The sequence below is a fragment of the Vigna unguiculata genome, chromosome 9 (assembly GCF_004118075.2).
Source record: "Vigna unguiculata cultivar IT97K-499-35 chromosome 9, ASM411807v1, whole genome shotgun sequence".
NCBI lineage: Eukaryota > Viridiplantae > Streptophyta > Magnoliopsida > Fabales > Fabaceae > Vigna > Vigna unguiculata.
In genome coordinates, this window is record NC_040287.1 from 28947624 (window position 1) to 28968441 (window position 20818).

Sequence of the window (20818 nt, forward strand, 5' to 3'; positions counted from 1 at the left end):
TTATTGGTTGTTGGATTTTGATTTATTTAATTGGATGTTGGAAAATTAAGACTTTTCTTTTCTAACTTTTTATAGATGTTGGTAGGATTTTCTAATGTAGGACTTTGGACAGGAATCGAGTAAGGTTTTAATGATGGTGGCAAAATAATTGAGGTTGAGAAAGGAAGTGAGAAAGTTGCAGTTGTTGAGGAAGAGAATTGAAGAAAGAAATGTTACAAACAATCTTATCTATAAGTGAGAAAATTTGTCAAATGGGCACATAAACGAGAGGATAAGGTCTTCTGATGATAGAACTATTAATGAAAAGACTAACTTCTCTTCAGAAAAACTTTAAAATCTAAGGTGAAAATTGTTTTTTGAAAAATATTGACGGTCACTTACGTAATATATACAATTTGACACTCAATAAGACATGAGATGTGTCATATTAAAATAGAAGGAAAAGAAGAGAGTGGAAATCTAGAAGTGAGAAATCCTCAAATAATTTCTTTTGCACAGTTTGTAACACCAATTTCTATTCCCAGTTCCTACATGATCTCTTCATGGAGCGTTCTTATTTGGGTCTTCCTTCCTGCACCTCCAAAATTTTTTCTACACCTCCAAACTTTCTTTAAATTCCCAAAAGACCTTTTGACCATTTAAGAAAATCCGCAAACACCGTACCCCCAAACTTATGTCGATTTTCGGAAGTCAAAATATATAACTTCCGGAAGTCAAAATATATCATCAAAAGTCGATTTCCGAGAGTCAAAATATATCACCGAAAGTCAAAAATTATCACCGGAAATCAACTTTCGGAAGTCAAAAAATATTCCCAGAAGTCGACTTCCGAAAATCAAAAAATATTCTCGAAAGTCGACTTCCGGAAATCAAAAAACATTCTCCGGAAGTTGACTTCCGTTAGAAATAAATTTTATTTTGAATATTTTTAATTTTTTTTAAAATTTAAATTTTTTAACTTTTAATGATTTTTTTAGTTTATTACTTTATTTATTTTTTATGTTTTCATATTTCTTAATATATATTTTTTTAAAAAATATTAATATCTATATATATAATTTTATCTTTATTTAATATACTAAAAAATAAATATAAATATAAAAATAAGAAAAATTAAAATAATATTAAACTTTAAATAAAAAAACAAAACCATAAAAAATTTATTCTGCTACATTTAATTTTATTTAATATTTAAATTTATTTTAAAATAATAAAACTTTAAATTAAAAAAAATTAAAAATGAAAATTTATATACAAATATATATATATATATATATTAATTTTTTTTATTTTTATTAAATTTTTAATAAATTATTTAAAAATAAATTGAAATTTAAAAATATAAAAAAATATATAATTGAAAATTTTTTAAAAATTTGATTAAAATTAAATATTTAAATTTTATACAAAATTAAAAAATTCAAATAAAATATAAAATACTATACACATAAAATATATAAATAAAATAATTATAACAATATGAATAAAATAAATAAAATTAAAAATAAAATTGAAAAATAATTAAAATTAAAATAGTAAACTTTAAAAAAACAGAAAAAGAAAAAAAAAAATATATATATATATATATATATATACACGAAAATCCGACTTTCGGTTTATATATATATATTTTAATTTTTTTAAAATTTAAAGTTTTATTATTTTAATTTAAATTATTTTTCAATTTTTATTTAGTATTTATATAACTTATTTTTTTATTTTTTAAAGTATTTTTTTTTAAATTTATATGTTTTATAATTTTTAATACGTTTTTTAAAAAATAAAATAAAATAAAAGTTAGAAAATATAAATTTTAAAAAGAATTAAAAATATTTAAAATTGATCTAATTTTTTTATCTTCGGAAGTCGACTTCCGGTTATGTTTTTTGATTTCCGGAAGTCAACTTCCGGTAATGATTTTTTATTTTTGGAAGTCGATTTTCGGTAATGATTTTTGACTTCCGGAAGTCGACTTCCGGTGATATATTTTGACTTCCGGAAGTCGACATCCGAAAGTATTTTTGAGGGTATGATGTCCGTGAATTTTCTTAAATGGTCAAAGGGTATTTTGGAAATTTAAAAGAATTTTGGAGGTGCAGAAGAAATGCTTGGAGGTGTAGGAAGAAAGACCCTCTTATTTTGATGTGGTTGGGAACCCTTCTCTTTCCTGTGTGGGTCTACACATTTCCCATTCTATTTTTTTTTTTCAAATCACTGTCTTAACTTGTTTCTAAGAATCCGAAAGGATAAGATTGTCAAACTGCTTCAAAAGCTTATTAGGGTCCCTAACATAATTTCACTAAAGTGAAGTAATGCGTTTTTTTGTGAGTTCTTCATCATTGTGTTGTGATGAGAATGGTATGTCGAAAACGTTATTTCAACAAACAATGGCACTTTCCAAAAACTTCTCTTCAATGTTTCTCCTTCTTGAAATAGTTTTCCACACATAATTTGTGTCATATTGTTGAATGCTAGCTTTACAAATATCGTTTCACTTTAGTAAAATCATGTTTATAATAATTCTAACAGGTTTTCTAAACATGGTTGCCAGCCACACCAAAATGACAATGATCGATAGAAAGATTAACATCTCTTAAAACTGTCTCGATCGTACCAAAACAAGTACAAGAATTCGAAGTACAATTAGATCTAATTGAGGGTTTCTTATTTTCATGTTTTCTCTTCCGTCTTTTTATTCTCCATTTTATGTTAACATCTCTTTCTTTTTCTTTCCTTCATTTTTTAGAATTCTCACATGACTTTTTGTTAGAAAAGTTATTATGTATTTTTTACTTATAAATTAAAGGAATATCATATTCTTGGAAAAATACCTCATCACTTAAAAACATTACCATCTTCATCCACAACAATCACACCCTATTAACAAACAAATAAGATAGAAAATAAAGAACACAATAATATAATGTAAAAATTACAAATATGGAGAAAAAACCACAATAACTATCCAAAGACAACCAGAAAATAATCACTATATACAAATTTTTACAATACACAAAGAACATTCTCAACTCTTTGATCCCAAGTACACTCATACTCTCCAAAGCAAGAATTTAACTACACCTTAGAGCACCCTACTACAAAAGTATAAGAAGAGCCAAACACTTTGTATTTGACTTGAGGTAAGGAAGATCATGGACTTAGAATCAATTATATAGTCATTAACACTCACTCACTAACTTATTCCAGGCGATGCAAGACTTTTCAAGACGTATTATTTTCATCAGCCCAACATTCTGCATCCTTATTAAAATAAATACATCTTTATTGCCCATATCAGCAATCATACTCCACCATAAGGAGTATACTCACTTGAAATTAAACCATCCCAAGAATTTTCACTTGGAATTAAACTATCCCAAGAATTTTTATGCACTCTACATCGATGCTAACCAACACTCATGTATAATCATCACACACTTTGCATAAATATTAGTTAATGCCAGCGCATAAACACCATACACTCTACATCAAGGCTAACCAATGCCCATGCATAATCCCTATGCACCTTGCACCAATATTATCCCATGCCTGTGTATAAAATTATCCCTAGGAAATACTCATCCTAGCATTCACAAACTGCTCAACTAGGAGGTACCACATGTCATAGTCCTCCACATCCAAATCTGACTAACCAGGAGATGCCATATGTAACAATCCTTCACTATCAGATCTGATCAACTAGGAACTGCCACATCATCATCTTCTTCCTCAAGTAGATTTGACAAATCACACAACCAACATTCATCTCCTTCCTCAAACAACCACCGTCTCCACCACACCATCATCAGAGCAACCAAACCAGCAACACCCTTCATCGGAAACCATGTTGCAACCCACGACACAAAATCGTCATGCAAACCTTGCAAAACCACCGCTGACGAAATAGCTCCGCACGAAACTTTAAAAACCCATCAAAGATCTCGCAACCATCGCATCTCATAGCCACCACGTCATTCGACACCCTCATTGGAGATGCAACATCCACCTCGCGAAGACTTGTTGATCCCGTTGCCAAACGCATTGCACTAACACCCCACGCAAAACCCATCTCGTGAGTAGGGATGTCAACGAGGCGGGTAGGGTATTATGGGTAGTATCTCCCTCGTACCTAACCCGTTGGATAAATATCCGCCCCGTATCCATACCCATATCCGTTGGGTATCCGTTATGCGGGTATCCACATAATCTTTTAATATCCAAGGATATCCACGAGTACCCAGAGGTATTTACAAAAAAATAAAATTAAATATTTAACAACATAATTTAATCATAAATTCAAATAAAATAAAATACATAACATTCATAAATTTTAAACAAAGTCCAAATAACCCATTTAAATAATGTTGAATGACAGTTTACAAAGAAATGATTTCTTTTAAAACCAAGTGATAAAAAAATAATTCATTCAAAATCAATATGATAATATTTTAATCATATTTTTTTTTAATTTAAATTAGATTATAGCGGGTACGGGTATCACGGGTACAAATACTATGATACCCGTACCTACCCCGTTAACATGCGCGTATTAAAAATATTCGTACCCGTTACCCGCAGGTATCCATTTCCTACTAGTTGCGGGTTTTATCCGCGAATACCCGCTGGTATAAATTTTTTTGACATCCCTAGTGAGCGTGAGAAGCACTAGTTAGGTAATTAGTACTAGTGTGTGTTTGTAGTTATGGTGTGTGTGTGTGTTGTATTATATATATATATATATATATATATATATATATATATATATATATTAAATATAACTACAAATAATGAAATTAGTGTATAAAATAATTAATAATAACAATAATTATCATTAATAATAATTTCAAATAATAGTGATTATTATAAAAGTAAGATTAATAATTTAATATAACTTATCTTTTATTATTTTTTTTATTAAAATTTATTAAATAATAGTTTTTAAAACTTAATATTTTTATCTAATCCAAAAATTATTTCATATATTTTTATGGAAAATGATACTATGACTCTCATTTTTTGACTCTTATGCTTTACTCCTTAACGTATTTGGACCATTGATTTTTCAAAGGAAAAGACAGTGGTGCATTAATCAATGGTCCACACTAAGTCACGTCAGAGAGTAAAAAAAGAAAGATAAGTCATAGTATCATTCTCCTATTTTTATAATCAAGGGTATTTTTGTAATCTTCAAATTATTTATTATAGTTTTTTATTTTATCTATCACATATAGGGATGTTAAAAAAATCTGTACCCGTGAGTATTCGTGGATAAAACCTACAACAGGTAGGAAATAAATATTAAAAATGGATACCCGCTACCGCGGGTACAGGTATCTTTGATATCCGCATGTTAACAGGGCGAGTACGTGTATCATAGTATCCGTACCCACTGAACTTTAATTCAGAAATATATATATATATATATATATATATATATATATATATATATATATATATTAGTAAAAAATATTTTGAGTCTTCATTCAATAATGGTGGTTGGATTCTTATCCTACATCATATTAGATTACTTCCAGATATTGTGGAGGCATTGATGTGTCTCTTGGTTATGGACCAACTTGGAAGGTAATTAACATTTTTACTTACATATTTTAATTAAGTGATTGTTACAAATTTTTAATGAACTTCTTATGTTTTCAGGCTCTTCTAGATTATAGATTAAAATTGGACAACATGAAACTTTATACTTTATACAATGTTGCAAGATGTGAACATTGATGAAGTTAGTAATCTTTAATATTTTATTCAAAAATAAACTACAATATAAATTGTTAGTGATTTTTTATTTGTTTGTTTTTCAAAAATCAATCGAATAAAGTGGACTTGTTGATCCAAGCACTAATTAGGGTTAAATATTTGTTCTTTTAAATATTTTTATAAATACCCGCGAGTACACGTGGATACCCGCAGATATGAAAAAAATAGGCGGATACCCACATAACGGATACCCGACAAATATGGATACGGGGCAAATATTTATCCCGCGGATAGGGTACGAAGGAGCTACTACCCGTACCCTACCCGCCCTGTTGACATCCCTGATCACATCACTCAAATTGTTCACTGACTTTCAGACAAATAAATACATTAACTTTATCCTCTTAATTCATACAAATAAATACACATATTCATTCACTCAAATCTACATATATTTATTTTTACACTCTCCACCAAATTCATCCCTTCATCAAATCCATCTATTCATTATCCTTACTCTTCTTTTTCTCATAAGTGCTTCTTCTAATCCTCTAAGGCGGTATTTGTTTCTACCAAGTGTAACAAAGGATGAAATTTCAGGTGAAGGATGTGTTTGTTCTGCTAATCTGAGAAGATTTGCAAGGACATATTTAGAGAAGTGGGGGAGAGTAATCTTTTCTGAAAACGAAGATATTTGTGAGGAAAACCAAAATATTTCGTCTATCGTTAGCACTCCGACCTTGTTCTTTTTCAGTTTTCCACTTTTTCACTTTTTCCCCTTCTCAGTGTGGCTTGAGTTATTTCCTTTGACCTTTTTTACTATGCTATCTTGCACCTGTGTTGTATGACAAGCAGTTCTTAGTTTTTTTTTTTCTTCATGTAAGTTTGATTGTATATGTACATACGCATCTTATGTTTGGTATGAAAATGAATACTTCTAAATTTTTTTTGTGTTGAATAAATATATGATGAATGAATATGAATGATTTTCTTAAAGTGGAAAACTGTTCTTTTTTTTTTTCTGGTTAAAAATGTATGTTTTTTATTTAGTAAATATGATGGTATTTTCTATATTAGGTTTAGGTCTGATTGTATATCACGTTTAAAATTGATTTAGGATTAGGTCTGTGAATTAGGAAATGAATTACAAATATGTATTTTATAATAAAATAATATTTTAAAATTTATCACACAATTATAAAAAAAAAATCTAATTTAAATTTTTGTTAGGCTAGTTTTGTTACGCCATTATAAAAAAAATATTGTTACGCCATTAACCTAAATAATATTTATTATAAAAAGTTATAATTAATTATATTATAATTTAAATTTTTTTATGCCATTATAGAAAAATAATTATTTATTATAAAAAGTTCTAATTTTTGAAATTGTAATTATTAGGGCTTTAGTTGAATTGTAAATTAGCCAACTTTTAACTAGTTAGAAATTACATTTATTTAGATTAAATTAGTTAATATTTTATTTAGGTTAATTTTTTTATTGAATACGAAAATTTATATTAACTATGTACGAATGAACAGAACTAAACATTTTTAGTTAAAATATTACAAATTTGTAATTTATAAATTTTTTAAGATAATTATAATAGAAGTAAATATAATTAATATAAGATTTGGATATGTTACAATTATTGATATAAAGAAGAAGATGGAGATATTGCTTCATTAAAGAGTTTTGATAATGACATATAGGACTTATGAAGAAGTCTATAAGATTTAATGAAGAAATGTTGAAAACTTAAAGAATGTTTGGATTTAAGAGATACACCGAAAACTTAAGCTTAAGAGTTTAGTTGTTGAAGTCTTGTAATTTGTGTATCTTATTTAAAATAGTTAAATTAGTAGATCAAGAGCTAAAATGCAGAATCCAAGTAGTAAACCACTTGAGAAAGTTTTTATTTAATTATCTCATGTGATAATCGATTATCTCAGTAAAATTTTTTTCGAGAAAAGCATAATCGATTATCAAAGCAGCAATTGTGACTTGATCTTTCATATTCTTATCCTAATTTTGAAAGTGCACAAGTGGAAAAAAGGATTTCTAATTTTGTTATTTTGGACTTTTAAGTCTATTTTGGGAAAGATTTAGATTGGACAAACTTAAATTTTAAGTCTATTGAGTAAAAATATATTTAAATTTTAAGTCTCTTGTTAACACACTTATATTGCAGCCTGTTGTTGACTAACATTATTTAAAATTGAAGTATGTTTTTGAACAATAGAATTAAATGTGGATAAACTTTACATAAAAAACGACGAATTTAAGTTTGTTTTGACCATAACAAACTTAAATTTTAAGTCTATTGGGTAAAAACATATTTAAATTTTAAGTCTGTTTTCAACACACTTATATTCATCTCTTGTGTGATTCAAGAGAGGTGTCTTCATCCTTTGTAGGATTCAAAGGAGGTGTTCGTCCCTTGTGGATTTCAAGAGAGGTATTTATCATCTTTTGTGGCTTCACGAGAGGTGTTTTATATCCTAAACTGATATTCATATTTGTAATCGGTTTATTTTTAGTGTTTGAGTTAATCTCTATTTAGAGAGATTAACAATTTGATCCAAACTAGTATGAAATACTTTGTGCAATTTTCTCTTCACACACTCTTTATTCTGTTGTGATTATTAAAATAAAGGAAATGATTTTAATGAACTTTGATATTAAAAGGAAAAAGTTTTAAGAGTACAATTTTTATTAACAAATCAATTCACCCCTCTCAGTTTTTATGTAAATGTGAATATTCTGCTACACGATTAAGAATAATTTAAATTACATTTTTTTTTTCAAATTTCATTATTATACTATTTATATAATAAATTCATAATATAATTATTACTCACAAGAAAGCAACAAAGCTTTATTGATTTTTTAAACTTAATTATAAAAAAAAAATCCTTGACAATTTTTTATGATCATTGCAAAGATAAGACAAACAAGAAAAACAAAAGCACAAGGAGAAAGGGTAAGTTAGTGAAAATAAAAGGAACAAATAATAATCAAACCACTTTAAACAAAAGCAACAAGTATTACCAAACATAGAAGACATACTAACTTAATTATCCAGATACATGTAATGAAATTAGAGTCATAGGGAATTTGCACTTGTGATGGCCTCCCCAACATCGGTTGTAGGACTTTATACATTAGCTTTTAGTAGGTTGCACCTGTGTTCTTTAAGTCAAACAACATCACCCTGAAACACTAATTTGTTGTTTCCCCATTAAAGTTGTTTCTCTTTGTCCGAAGGATGCATGCAAATGTTGTTGTACCCTGAGTAAGCGTTCATGGATTTGAGCAACCCATAACCTAATGCGCTATCCTCCACCATGTTGATACTGGGCAAGTGGTAGGAATCTTTTGGGCAAGATATCTACAGGTCGGTGAAGTCTAGGAACATTCTCCATTTACCGCTAGCCTTCTTCACCATCACTAGAGAACCACTCGGGGTGTTGGATATTCGCTTTAGCCATCAAATCCATATTCAATCTACGACACATGAAATTTGGGACAATACCTGACATGTCTATTGGGCTCCAAGCGAAAGATTATACATTAGATTTCAACACCTTGGTCAATTCTCGCTCACACAATGCCCTCAACTCCTTACCGAGCTTAACCATCCTACCCTCTCCAAGCTTCACTTCCTTGATGTCCCTATTTGTTACAGTCTTCTATTCTCGTAAATGATTAGATGGTCTAGCTCTATGATGTCAGAATTGGCCAAGGTTGCAATACAATACATGCTTTGTCGAGTTTTCAAGCTTTTCTCATGGCATTCTCTTGCAAATTTTTTATCTACTCTCATTGTGACCATTTTGCTGTCTGAGTTTGGAAACTTCATCTTTAAGTGGGTCGTGGAGACCACTGCCTTCAACTTATTTAATGAAGGTCGACCCAGTAGCAAGTCGTAAGAGTATGGGACGTTTATAATGATGTACATATGACTATTATTTTAACAACTTTATCATTTGAAAAAGTTGTCCTTAAATCCACATACCCCCTTTCCTCCTCTTGCTCCCCCAAAGAATCCCACTAAAACTCGATTAAAGGGTTGAAGTTGGTCCCTTGGAATTTGGAGTCCCACAAATATGTCCCGGAACATGACATTGGTCGAACTCCCTTGGTCTATGAGAACATGGTGCACATTTTTGCCCATCATGATCATCAATAACACAACTGGGTCATTTTTATGAGAGACAACATCTTGTCGATCTACGTTTGAGAAGACTAGGTCAAATGTGCATATATGCCTCTCAGGTGTAACGTTCCAACAAACCCTCTTGTGATAGTACTGAAATCTTCTAAAATAGGAGTCTTGTGAACTTGTTTCAAAGCCACCTGTCTGCGTGAGACTTGTCAGCCCTCCTTTCTCATGGGTCCCTTTGGCAAGCATACTTCTGCAAAAGTCCTTCTTCCACCACTATGGCTAGTTGCCCAAAGAGGGTAAAGCATCACTCAATTTCATGATCATACGTGCGGTAGAACTCCCACTAAGGTTGGAAGTCTCTCCCATGAACCAAGACGATTTCACAGGGAATTTTAAATGTTTAAGTCACCTACTTGTCAGCTAATATGAATGCCTTAGAGGTAGTTAGAGGAGGGAGCATGTATTGGTAATCGTCATGATTTGTTCTCAACTTCCGACCAACATTCTTCTAGGCGATGTAAGTGGCATACCTGTAGTCGAATCGTTTTCCAACGACTGTCTCCTCCCCACTTTGTTATTTTGCGAGACTGTGGCTTTCCAGTCACAATGGACAGTGTTAAAATAGTTAACGGATTGTGAACAATCACTGCTACGTGTCATTTTGTGTGTGTTTTTTTTTTTAATTTTTAAACTTTCTTATTTTAAAAAAATATGTCCATGTGTCAAGCCACTATCATGCCACGTGTCAGGGTCAATTTTTTATATTTAATTTGATCTTGATATTCGTTATTTTTGTTCAATTTGGTTCCAATTTTGTTTTAAAATAAGTAATTTTGTCCCCTTCCAAATTGAGATCAAATTTAATTTTATATGAATGTTGAACTCATATTCTTTTTAAAATTCAGATTTTTATTAAATATTTTTAATTTAGAGTTAGAATTGGTTTAAAATTAAAACTTTTAAAGTAGGGAATAAGACCATTGATTTAAAATTTTAAGCGGTTAAAAATAATATAAAGTAATATAATTGATTGGTATAATGTTTATGTGATTTTTAATACCTTATGTGATTTTCAACCTCTTAAATTTTTAAATTAATGGTGCTATTTTCCACTTTTAAAATTTTCGGTCTAATTTTAAACCAACTCTAACCTAAACCAAAAATATTTAATAAAAATATGAATTTAAAAGAAAATATCAATATAACATTTATATAGGAATTAAATTTGGTCTCAATTTGGAAAAAGACAAAATTACTCAATTTAAAAAAAATGGAACCAAATTGAACAAAATAACAAATGTTAGGACTCAATTGAATATAGAAAATTGATCATAAAACGTAGCATGATATTGGCTTGACACGTAGGCATTTTTTTAAATTAAAAATTTTAAAAACTACAAAATGACACATGACAATCACGGTTTATAATCCGTTAACTAATTTAATAGTGCGGTTGGAAAGCGGATCAAATTGCAAAATTGACGAATATTAGAACCAAATTAAAAAAATTATTAGGATCAAATTATAAACACTTAACAAATATTAAAACCAAACCAATATTTAATCCTAATATCTATTGCATTATGTTTAAATTTTATTCTTTACATCTTTTAAATTGTCTCGTTTTTGTATCTTTATGTTATTCACTCGTTATATTTATTTGAACTGTCTAACATTTTTATTTTTAAAATTATTATTTAAAAAATTAAACTTTGACTCCTATCTGTTATTGATTTAGTATGAGTTATTGATCTTTCAATGAAAAAGATAATGATACATTAATTAATAATCTACATTAAATCACGTTAAGAAATAAAAAATGAATAAAAGAAAAATAGGTATTATCCTTATTATTTATTGGTTAAATTACTCTTTTGGTCCCTCTATTTGTTGTGAAATTTCAGTTCGGTCCTCAAGTTTTTCGTTCTCTCAATTTGGTCTTCATTTTCTTAAAGTCAACATCACGTGTCAATTTATGGTTTTTTTGAATTTTTTAAATTTGTTTTAATTTTTTACATGTGTCACTTCATAGTTGTGCCACGTGTCAAAATTGTTAATTTTTGACACGTGGCACAATTGTGAAGTGACACGTGTAAAAAATAAAAAAAAAATTCAAAAAAATTCAAAAAAAAATCAAAAAAATATTCAAAAATATTCAAAAAACGCAGAAATTGACACGTGGCGTTGACTTTAACACCGTCTGGTCAAAGTTAACGGTAAGGACCAAATTGAGTCATTTTTAAGAAAATGAGGACCAAATTGAGACAACGAAAAACTAGAAGACCAAACTGAAATTTTATGACAAATAAGGACCAAAAGAGTAATTTAACCTTATTTATTTGTTCGATCTCTAAGTCATACGAAATAATTCCATAAACATGAGCGAACTTGCATTCGTGAAAGTAGTTGTGTAACACCCCATTTAATTAATAAACATAATTAAAATAAAGTGTCAGACAAATAAGATATAACAGCGCAGTTCCAGAGTTTAAACTTAACTCCTTACAATTATCCAAGGAACACTACGATGCCAAAACTAAACCGTTACAAAGTTCAACAAGAACAAAATAGAAAATTAAGAGTTAAGCTAGTACATGGGCCATAGCCTAGAAAGAAAACCCAAAGTAGAAAGATCCAGATGACTAAGCAGCGAAACCATCACCTCCTTGATGACCACCGGTGTTCCTCGCATCTGCTCACATCAACAAGTTGATGATCATCGCAAAAGAGAGAACCACACATACAAAACACACAACAAACAATAGAAGGGTAAGCTAGAGCCAAAAGTGGTTTTATCATGCAGTTAGACATACTTTCACAGTCAATAACACATACATCATCCAAGCATGTTATGAACATTCCATCAATACACTACGACTCGACTCGACTCATCTGGATACATATAATCTGGTCAGATTCAACGGATACTTGCACTTGTGGTGGATACCTCTGCTCACCCCCGAGTTATGTGTTACAAATGTTACAATGAATCAATCCCTCACACACAAGGTTAGCCCTTAATGAGTTTCAGGCCTCCTGCTACTCTCACCACAAGAGTTAGTCCGTTCTAAGTGAGACTAACTGATTCCTTAGAGTCTCAGGATGCAATCCTTACCTTGAATCCTTATCAAATTATATAGATGGGGCACCACCATGGACACCCACTAACAGGGGCCATGGAATTACGTCCCGACCACTAAAGCACGACCTTGGAAGTCTCACCTAGAAACTCCAAGGAATTATGCACTGACACGGACCAATCATACTCAATCAATCAAGAAGGATTTAACATGCATATATATATATATATATATATATATATATATATATATATCACATACCAGCTCCTTATAATCCACCTCTTTCGTATTTCCAGTGAATCCATACCAACCCATTATTCTCAAACCATGAATATGGAACTCCATCTCATATCAATACCATGCCACTTTGATACCAACCATCTCGATTAGATCACAACCAAGATCATATCCAACCCATCATTTTCAATCCAAAGATCACATAATTCTTGCATACTTAACTCATTCATGCTTTTAACAAGGTAATGAAATTATACAGTAGATCACCAGTCAATATATAAAACACAACAAACATCACACCAACACATGCATCAACCTCGCTCAAGTCAGGAACCCTCGCTCAAGCAAAAGGGCTCATTCGCTCAAGCGGCAGGCCCTCGCTTACGCGAGACAACCAACAGTGAGGGTTGCTGGAATGCGAATTTTCGCTTAGGCGAGCCCCTCCTCGCCTGAGCGAGGCCACTCCTCGCCCAAAGAAAAAGTCCCTCGCCTGGGCTAAAAATTGCAGCGACGAGCCAAAGTCCTCACGCGTTCTCGCTTAGGCGAGCCCTCTCGCCTGAGCGAGATGCCTCGCTCAAACGAGAGCTCTCCGCCTGAGCGAGAGCTCGAGTGTGGATCTGGCCTATTTCTGCAAGTCTCGCATGGGCGAGACAGGTCCGCTTGGGCAAGAACACATGTTCCTCGCCACTATTTCCCTACAACAGTCACACCCACAATTCCATACAACATACCAAGACATTTCATGCTCTCACAGTAACACACCAGCCATAAAATCACAGCACAACAATAGAATTGATAGAAAATCGAATTACAATAATAAGGCCTAGCTTCCCTTACCTGGAAAAAAAGGCTAAGAGAATGGTGCGACTCCAATAGCAAAACACAGAACCTTCAGGGACAAATTTACCAAGCTGGAAAAGAATAGTGGAGTAAGTATTGACGTAAGTCTACGACAAAGCCCTAACTAGAAGTATGAACATACAAGCGGAAAAATGAGGTATGAGGTGTAGAACACTTACACGAGGCTAGAAGGTGAAACTGAGCTCATTGTATCTAGATTGGGAGTAAACCCTAACAAAAGAAGACGGCAATAACTTAAGGATGTAAGAGTTCTATTTTTACGAAAAAGTGAGCAAAGCGTTAAAGTTAAAACACATTAGGTTTGATTTGCCTTTTTGGGCCGGCCCTTAGGCCCATTAGGTTAAGAGCAGCTTTTAAAATATTAGGGTAGAAAAACTAGACCTTACAAATTGTGCGAAATCCAAGCAAATTTTCAGCGAGTTAAGATGTTTCTGTCTCAGATATGTCATGGAGACAAATACATAAGCTTCATTAACATGTCTGTGCATCAAAGTTTGATTTTATCGAATGCAAAAACTTTCTCTTGTCTTTCGGCGAAGTTTGGTTTTAAATCGAATCTTATTGTCATTTCTGCTCTTTATCATCCATTATTATTTCCTTTATATTTGACAAATAGATTTTTTTTATTCTAGATAATCATTCTAATTTTAATAAACAATTATATAAAAAATAAAATGGGTGCATTTGTTTTTTATATTATAGATAATAATTTTAATTTGAAAAAATAATTAAATTAAAATATACTGTTATTTGAAAAGATAAAATGAAAAGATAATTATTTTAATTTAAAAATAATTAAATTTTAATTATGGCTATTTAAATGATAAAAGTAAAAATATAATTATTTTAATTTAAAATAATAGTTATTTAAATGATAAAAAAAATGTTTGCAAGAATTTTTTTGAATATAGATATAAATATATTTTTATGTATAACTCAGATTAAGACTTACACCAAATAAAATTTAAATAGCATTATAGATATATTTATTTCGTAGTAAATATATTTAAGTAGAAATTAATATATATATATATATATATATATATATATATATATATATATACACACACACACACGTTGTCCTCTTGTTTTATATCGTATATAGTTTATATTTTAATTCTTAATCATTTTATTTTTCGATATCTCCAGTTTTTTTTTTACTAAATTGAATTCATTATATTTCGGCTATACGATTTAGACTGATTTGTTAGTATTAGTTTTTTAAAGCTAATTATTAGTTCATAAAATTGCGTTGTCAGGTATAATTTTTAATTTAATGTTAGCTATGAGGGTATTTGATAACTGTTGATTTATAGGTTCTATAGATAAATATTGTTGAAATATTATCAAGTCTTTTCACTTATTTTCGTTAGGTCTCTTTTAATTTTTCATACTTCAACCTTTTTTGTCAGTCTTATATCATTTCTCTAATGAGCAAAGTTAATTTGATCAATCCAAATTAATACTTTTGTATTGTCTTGAAATAATGTTTCATACTTTGGTAACATAGGAAACGTATGTTGGTAATGAAGTTGGTTGTTGTGGTGACTTTCATGAGAAAAGGTTATTTAAAAATCACAATTTTTCTTTTCTGTTACTGAAGAAGTTCAAATGTTTTTAATGTTGTGATGTGAATTTTAACTTTAATCAAAGTAGGTTGAAATGCATATATTATATATCATAGATAATTTAATTTTTGTGCTGAATTTTATGCATTTTAAGGAATTGTGAATGTGAAAGATTTTAAAGCATATAAACATATAAGTTTTTATAAAAAAATTAATATAGAAGTGATAGTTTAGTAGTATTCATTTTAGATCAGAAGTAAACTCCATCTTTTCCTCCTGAACACAACTTTCAAATACTAATAATATTGTAAAATAAGTAATTTTAACTATTATCAAATTAAAGAAATAGTTACTTATCGGTATTTGAAAGATATGTTAAATAAAGATAAAGGGTAAAAAAAGTATAAATTTCTAATATGAAATATAGTTATTCACGGTCACTTATATATTAATGCTTTATATTTACATGTTTAAATACTTCAAAAAGAATTAAAAATGATTGGTAAATTAATACTTTTTTAATTTAGTTTTTATTTGTCATTAGATATAAATATTAATAAGAAATTGTATTATTATAAATTCATTACAAATAATAAATTATCTATCATCTACCTCTTACAAATTACTTACACAAAACACAAAATAAGTGTTGAGAGATCGAGTGGAGAAAATGTTTGTGTATATGAACATATGTGATTGAAAATTAATGGTGCAATATGGATTTTTTAAGTGAAAGATATCTTATCACTTTTATTAGCTTAAAACACTATGTTTGTGGATGCACTTATAACTTTTGCTCAAATGACTATATCTTATCAGTTCTAACTTTCACACAATCATAAAGAGTAATGATACATGTACATCTTAGACTAAATTTTTAAAACAAATAATATTTTTTTGTCTATATAATGTTATTGTTGTCATGCTTCCTCATACATCTTATAACAATATTGAATGCTAGATCCACAGACATTGTTCCAACTCATCGAAATCATGTTTATAAAAATTAAATTCTTGTTATCAATTATAATAATGAAAAATGTCTTATATAATTTAAATTTAAATTATTTTTTATTATAGGATTATTAAGGATAGAATTTCATTAATTTGGATAAATCAATATATGTGTAGTGGTCTTCATCATATACAGGTTAAGAGGTCTAATTTGTTAAATTACACATATAGATGGTTCATGTAAATATATGACCATTGAACTTTTTTAAAGAAAAATTCATAATGATTAATATTACCTTTCAATTGTCAACGAAAAATTCTTTTGAAGAAAAATATAACTTTTATTAGATTTGAGATTATCTTGTAATTAACAAGTTGTTTATCATACTTTGATATCAGACATCTAATACTTCATAATATTGATTAAATGATTGTAATTAGCAGTTAATCAAAAAAGAATTAATCAAGTCTTGGTAACGAGTTTGAGCTCTATTGAAATAATGACATTGACCTTGGTTGAAATAAAGATTTTTAGTCAACATTGAATATGACTAATTTTCTATCTAGTTGATTATTTTTTTTTCAACCTACATTAATTGAAAAGTAAAAAAAAAAGTCTCAACCAACAACGTTATGCAAGGATTTGGATTTCTCGCTGGCTTTTCTGTACTATCCTTATGTTGTATCTTCAAAATATATTGATAACCACTAATTTTAAAATTTTAAAATTTATTAAAAAGATTTTTAAAGTGTCAATATAGTGTATTTTTAATGTTCAGCAGATAATAATACAATAAAATCTAGTAAAGAATGTGAACTCCGTTATGGAAATAAACAATAATTGATAATTGTCTAGATAATTTTGATTGATTAATAAAAAAAAACTTTGTCAATATAAGTTAAGAATATTTGCAAACTTCAACCAAAAATATAAAAAACCAAAATCAACTAAAAGAAATGTAATCAATATTAATATTTTTTTGAATGATTTGTCACTATTCAATATTAATTTTTTTTTCATTTAATGTTAATATAATATATTATACAAATCAATAAATTTGAATTGTCATATCTAAACAAAATATTTGGAAAGAAACAATTTAAAGGTAAATCAATTTAAATTTAATGTATTTAAATGTTTTAAAATTGTGAAAATTTCTATTCAAACTCAAGATTTAGAAAGTTGGAATATGAAGTTTTTTTTATCCTCTCTACCTATTCAAGTTTGTAATTCTCTAAGCGTAATGCCTTCATCTAAACCAAAACGGAATAGTGACTATTTTATACTTGAATACTATATTTCGTGGTAATTTTAGTTTGACTAGTGCTTACAAAAGATGGTGAAGTTTCTTTTAAGTCTTCATGATTTGTTATTTAAATTGTTATGATGTTAGAAAGGTCCAACCGGTTACACATCCTTATTTTGAAAAATTACAAAGTAATGTTTTATTATTTAGGATGTCTAAAAAGAGTACACATTTGATGATTATGAATGATATACGAGAGCTTTTGTCTAGATAAAAAAGGTATTTGGAATACCGGTTCGCCTTAGGTTTATTCCTTAACTTTATATCATATTGGTTTCAAACTTTTATTGACCAATAATTTATAATAAAACACTAGTCTTTATAATAGGTGATTCACTATTTTTGTTGTTTTGAAAATATTCTCATACTTAATAAAAAGTGTCGTGGATTCGACAAGTGGTATCAAAGCTATGGTTCAGTATGATTTTATCTTAATATGTTATGTGGTTGCAGTTTAGTTTGATCTTCTACATCAGAAAAGATGAATCCTTGTAGTTGGAGAATCATCCTTATTTGTTGAAATTGCAACGAGAAATTTGATGGAATGATCATTTTCAACGTCTTGTTGACGCGGTGAATCTGCAAATAGGTTTGCGGAGGTACAAGGACTGTAAGTCGCGTTGATTTGTAATAAAGATCATGTTTTGTGGCGAGTGTGATCCTAGATTTGTAGAGGAGGTCGTTGTTGGTGCTCATGTGACTCAGTGAGTGATGTTCGATGAAGTTCTAATATGTGTGAGTCACAATTTGTGACTGGTTCGTGGAGGGAATTCTTTGTTGTTTACAAATCTACTTTGGTTGTTTGTGTAGTGTAGCTCGTGGACTTGAGGCTTGCGTGATGTGCACTTGTAGATTCGATGGTTGTTGAGTTTGTGGATCTACTCGCGCGGTGGTTGGTGATGTAGGTTGTTGTGATTTTCGCTTGGTTGTTTGCGGTGGAGATTTGGTTTTCTGAGCTGCTACTTCGATCGACTCAAGGGATGCACATATGATCAATGAATGCGAGATCTATTACGGCGTTTTGTGTGGTGGGTTTCGCGTGCAATGGATGATGGTGGAGCTGTTGGTTAGTCGTTGGTTGATGGTTGTGCAATTGCGTTTTAGATCTAGTGTGGTGGTTCATGCAACTTTGATGATGGCTTACGAGTATAAAACATTAACACATTGATTTTGAATGGTTATTTTTTATCAATTGGTTTTGAAAAATCTTCATTTCTTTGAAAACAGTCATTCAACAATATTTAAATAGGTTATTTGCACTTTGTATGAAATTTATGAATATTATGCATTGCATTTTTATTTGAATTTATACTTAAAATTGACATATGTTGTTAAATGTTAATTTTTTTTTGTAAATACCCACAGGTACCGTGGATATTAAAAAAATATGTGAGTACTCGCATAACAGATATTAGCACGGATATGTATACGGGTATGAAACGAATATTTATCCAACGAGTAAGGTACAAAAGAGTTATTATCCGTATCCTACCCGCCTCGTTGATATCTCTAACTCTCACACACTCCACACAACACACACCAACACCAGTTAACTAACCAGTGCCTCGTCACTCTCACACACTTCACACAACACACAACACTCTCACATTAAAGTTTAAGTTTAATGCCAGGGACAAAATCATAAAATGATACTTCATTCACTCAAATCTTCTCTTCCTTGATGAGATGGGTTACTCTGCCTATTTATCAAATCAACGCTTTCCCTCCAACCAAATGAGCTAAAAAAACGTAAGTAAACCCGCAAATCCATTATACCACATTCATCTACAGAGCACCATCCACACATTCGAACATGGCTTAAATGTTTAGAGGAAAAGAATCTTGAAAGTGAAGAAAACATTTATGAAATATTTGCAAGTATAATGAATAAAAAATATATTTTATTAAATAAAATTATAAGATTATAATTATGTATTTAAATATTAAATTAATTTGAAATAAATGTAATTAATTTGAAATAAATGTAATTAATTTGAATTAGGTTAATGTGAGTTCCCATATGCTGCAAATCATCTATTCCTTTCCAGCGGGTGTATTCTCTCCCGGAAAGTGAGATTTTGACAAACAAATTCTCTCACTATCAATCTCGAATACAAAATCCACTCCTCTCACTATCTCCGCAACGGAGCCCCACTGTATACGCGCCCTCTAGGGATCTAGTGTATAGGGGATTTAAGATAATTTTAAAGTGAAGTATTTTCCAACAAAACATTGTCCAAGATATTTATTAAAAAAACTTAATTATTCGGAACATATTTGGTTCTAAAATTTTAAAATGGTATCTACTTTTAAGTTTGTTTCAATTTAGTATTCAAATTCGTGAGTGTGTATCAATGTAGTACACTCCGTTAAGTTTTCGCAAACACAGTTAACAATGTGTCAGTCTCGGATTCTTTTAATTTTTTAATTTTCTTTTAATTTTTTTTTGAATTTTTTTTTTTAAATTGTGACGTGTCAAATCCTTGATGTGACATGTGACATTGTTAGTGACACGTGGTAAGATACTTGCCAATTGTCATTGTCTTGATTTCAGTTTAGTCCTCACATATGTCTATTTATTTCAATTTAGTATCATATATGTTTATTTGTTTCAATTTAATCCTCACTATATTTGTTTGAATTTATTTCAAATATTTTTTTTTTTCAAAATAGAGAAATATTATCTCTCTTTTATTACAAAAGTTATTATTTATATAAATATTATATTGATATTTGTTACTAAAAATGACTTATAAAATTAAGTATTGAAATTTATATTAAAGTTAACGATAAAAGTCATCAATAACATATTTAAGTTTTGTTACATTGATATTTGTTATACTCATGAATAACAAACTTTTGGTAAATTTGTTATTCATGACTTTTATCATTAACTTTAATATAATTTTCAATACTTAATTTAATAAG

General features: G+C 29.5%; 1 long non-coding RNA gene across 1 annotated transcript; it reads right to left on the reverse strand.

The window, feature by feature from the left end:
* Positions 1 to 12363: 12363 nt before the first annotated feature.
* Positions 12364 to 14295, reverse strand: LOC114162268. Its single transcript, XR_003599180.1, has 3 exons — positions 14220 to 14295; positions 14038 to 14111; positions 12364 to 12575 (listed from the first exon to the last, which is right to left on the reverse strand). It is a non-coding gene; the product is annotated as an uncharacterized LOC114162268 (long non-coding RNA).
* Between the last annotated feature and the right edge of the window lie 6523 nt (positions 14296 to 20818).